The 4,493-nt window shown below is 32.1% G+C and overlaps 1 long non-coding RNA gene across 1 annotated transcript; it reads left to right on the top strand.

The window, feature by feature from the left end:
• On the top strand, nucleotides 1-2,333 carry LOC112422615 (uncharacterized). The gene is made up of 3 exons (XR_003013092.2): nucleotides 1-339; nucleotides 663-1,468; nucleotides 2,177-2,333. It is a non-coding gene; the product is annotated as an uncharacterized lncRNA (long non-coding RNA).
• The last annotated feature ends 2,160 nt before the right edge of the window (nucleotides 2,334-4,493 follow it).

Here is a 4,493-nt window from a genome sequence, read left to right as displayed (position 1 = left end):
CTCTACACTTATGCAATGGTCATCCGTTTGACTGTGTAGCTGCGCCAATTGGGATACAGGTTGGCATCAATGACCTCGATTTTGAACAACATCAGTTTGTCGACAAACATTCCCAACTCTTCAGAACATTCAGCAGAAGTATTTGAGCACTCACTGCAGCCAAAACACACAAATCATAGTATAAGAAAACCTACTAACAGTTTTTCTGACAAAGTTCTAGCACAATTGAAGTTAGCACGATCCCCATATATGCAGACAAAAGAAATAACATAAATGGAACCTCCTTTGCCTAAGTCAATATCTACATGAAAGCATGCACCATAGAGACTCTATTACTTGGTAAGTCTGAAACACAGAATTCTCAACCCCAACATTAATTTCCTCATAAATATATTTTCAATACCATTACTAAAAGTGCTATCAAATATGGTGGTTGGACCCCTTGTTATGTGTAATGACCCAATATTTTATAAATGTTATTTGTAATATTTTCATTGATTTATTTATTTTAATTTTTAATAATTATTTATTTAATTTTTATAGTAAAGATTTCATGAGCAAATTCTATACTAATTATTTACGGAGTTATTACATTTGATTATTTTCATGATCTCATTAATTTATAGGTTTTAGTAACTAATCTTATTATTGTTGCAATGAAGAGGGACCAAAATCGTTGGCCATCTTGAGGTTCCTCTCTCACACGTCCTCTAGGCCATAATGCCAGTGTTTGCTCTCCCACTAACCGTCTTGATAATGTTTGTCGGTCCTAATTATATCATTTTTCTTTCATCACGTTTCCTATACTAGTAAACAAGAGATCATTCCATTTTTAATTTCTCAATTTAATTTCATGAGTCAAAAGTTGAAAACCTATGACTCCTTTCCTTATTACCACGCCAAATATACCTCTCTTCCTCATGTAGGTTGTTCAATTTCATTTAATTGCTATTACAAGCCATAAACAGCCATTGACCTCCTTTCTCTTCTAAAAGAAAAACGCGTTTGACCTCTTCTCTCTCTCTAGTGTGTCAACTATTCCTCTAGTCTCCAAATCCAATTGATGCTCATTGATCCTTCCATAATTTTCCTTAATACAAATTAACAAACCTAGTGTAACTCTCTTATATTTGTAGGGTCTGTTACAACTAGGAGTAAAACATTCATTTTCTTGCTCTCATCATCATCATTATAGTTAACCAACATCAAAGAAAACCCTCCACCATTTTCACGTTTTGTACCCAACTCACTACATCATTCATTGTTAAGCAACATACTACTGCAACCCTTAGCTACATCCCACCATTATCATTTGTTCACCAAAATATTTTTCTATGTCACTCAAGCATTCATCTACCGATCCTTTTCTCAAAACTTATGCAAGTCCTAAGAATCCCAAGACTAGCTCGTGCATTTGGTGCGGAATCAATCCTAGGGACGTCTTGTGTCGACGGAAAGTCACTCAAAGGTAAGGGCGGTATTCCGTACAATTATATATTCATAATCTCATAAGCTAATTTGAACGTAGAGCACTTATCCTAATAAGATGAGAAGACTTGAATATAAATAAAAGAATGGAATAGATAACTTTTATTGCATTTCATGTTTGATGAAAAGGTCTCATCTTTTGTGGCATAGCATGGCATTATGATTTGACTCTCTTGTGCTTTAGAGAAAATGCTTTGATGAATGTGATGAATATTTTGAAAGAAAGTTTGAATATCTTAGTTGATGTTGTGAAAATGGTGATAATTTCAAAGAGTGTGCATCATGCATGGCATGGCATGTAGTTGTGTCATAGGGTGTCGTAAGGGCGATTTAGTCTGGTGCCGTAAGAGCGATTTACTCTTGTGCCGAGAGGGCCATTTATTATGTGCCGTAAGGGCGATTTACTTTGGTGCCGTAAGGGCGATTTACTCTTGTGCCGAGATGGCCATTTATTATGTGCCGAAAGGGCGATTTATTCTTGTGCCAATTGGGGCGATATCCGGATCATGGTCAAGTTGCATCTCATGCATCATTTGCATAAAATCGTATTTTGATTTCTGTTATTTGTATTGAGCTTTTGACTCTTATGTGGTGAGTGTTTTACTGTTCTTCTTATCTTGTGCCTTTATGTCTATATAATTGTATTTTTGTGGATTAGGAATACTGACCCCTTACAACCAACATTTAGGTATTGATGAATTTGAAGATTTGAAGAAAGTATCATGTTAAGTTTGCACGCGCGCCGGGAAATAAATTTGGGTTTTTCATATGTTGTAATTTAAAATATTTTTGAGGTTCATTTTAGTTTTCTTGTAATAATCCAATTTAATAAATAATTTCTATTATTTTACTTTAAAAGTTACCTTCTGGATATCTTTTCTATTAATTTTCTTTTATTAGTTTATTTTTAAAAGCAAATATACTCATATTTTTTTAAGAATAAGTAACATTTAAGTAATGTTTTGGATTAAAATCCGAGGCGTTACATTATGTTTGGGTATCGACTGAGACCTGTGTTCTTGTATCTTCATTGTATGACTGTTTGTTTAGGGGTGTCCATTAAGTACATCTTGTACTTAGGTGGTCATCGTCTATGTTAATATATTTCATTTTTGTTTCTTAAAAAAAAAAAATACCATTACTAAAAATACGTTTGAATTCAATGATAACATAACAGGTAAAGCTTCAAAACCAATTTTTCCTTTAATTGATATATAAGGTAAAGCATAATTGAGGGTGACAATCACATGTCAAACAGCTAAAACTTCAAAACCAATCTTCATGGTCCTGTATTAGGGTGCCAAAAAAGTATCAGAAGAACATTTATTTTAACAGGTAAAGCTTTTTTAACACCCTAAAAAACCAATTTTCAAACAAAATCAGATCAAAAACCAATTTTTTCCTACCTAATTCAATAATGAAAACATCATATCAACCATTAAAACTTCAAACATTATCAACAACCAAAAGCCTAATTGAGGTTAGAAAAATCGTGAAAGTGTGAAGAGTATTGTTATTGATTGATATATACTGCAAAAGTCATACACATACCCACTAAAATGGTAATATGCATGATAACACTTACATGACTGCCATTGCCTTCAAATTCAATTTTTTACTTGTTGGAGCTTCATGGCTAGACACTTGTGTTGGCGTCCTAATGATCACAAAATTCCTTGAAATGTTTCTCCAATCACTTTTTCCATACAAATTTTCAGACCCAATAGAAATAACTTGTCAATGAAATTTCATCATAACAATCAAAAGTTTAATTAACCCCTCAACAACTTCAATAATTATCATAAATGCACTTTTTGTTTCATAATTTTGAATTAACTGATAAATACCATATCAAAATGAAAAAAACCACAGCACCATTAAGAAATACAACTCTCAATAACTACATATAAACATGGTTTCACTTCACCTACTCCTACATTCCAAACATACACTAATATCAGTTTTAAAAACTAATTTACATTTCAAATAACCAAAGAAAAATATCTTCATATATTGTTTCACACACGCGCGCACACACACAAATGAATTAATCAAAAAGAAAAGCAATGATTGAATATAAGTGATAAGCTTCATACTTATGTTTTTCATCAGTCAATGGTACACCTCTCTTCCTTCCTGATTAGGAGATCTACCACAAAGCTTAAATTCATATCGCGTTTACTACCTCTGAAGAACAGGTCTATGAAATTGATGTATACAAATTTGGACAGCAAGAAAGGAGATACCTGATAGAAAGACTGGTGAGAATTGCAGAAGTTGACAATGAGAAATTGTTATTAAAGCTTAGGGATCACATTAAATATTATTAACACTATTATTGTTACATTTCCACTCTTCTAAAAATAATCCTTCACTCGCTTTGAATCTAGAACAAAATCCATATTATCCGGTTGAAGATTAAATACCGACTATATAGAATGATTGAGACAAAAAGCTTCCCCAATATCCATCGAACATAACAGAGAAAATCAAAGGGTCTTGGCAAATATAGATCTCTTACTAAAGCAAGGATAAAACAGTCAAATTTTTAACATCGATAATGACTCCAAATAGATCATAGGAAACCAGGATAAATATAACTTGCAGTTATATAGAGGATTTTATAAGAATTGTTATACATGGTAGTGTGCAAAAAAAGATATTTCAAAATGTGAAAGTCGGCAACAATTCTTCCAGGCCATCAGTGAAAATGGGATTAAGTAAGACCATTTACAATGGTTTTTTTCATTCAACAACACTCAACACCCACGTTTTCAAATTCCAACACTCCACATCATTTTCTCTCTTTTATTCAACATCCATTCAAACTTTTATCTTCTCCAATGATTTTTCATTCAGCACTCTACCCCACCATCTTTTATTTCTTATTCTTGTTTAATTTTATATTTTTGTTTTTATAATTACATAAAATTACAATTATCGATTATAATTAAATTAAAATAATAAAGACTTAATAATTTATTTTTCAGTTTTTTGAAAAAGCA

This window comes from Medicago truncatula, chromosome 6 (genome assembly GCF_003473485.1).
Source record: "Medicago truncatula cultivar Jemalong A17 chromosome 6, MtrunA17r5.0-ANR, whole genome shotgun sequence".
NCBI lineage: Eukaryota > Viridiplantae > Streptophyta > Magnoliopsida > Fabales > Fabaceae > Medicago > Medicago truncatula.
The sequence above is the reverse complement of the archived record's forward strand: the minus strand, read 5'-3'. Positions and strand labels throughout refer to the sequence as shown.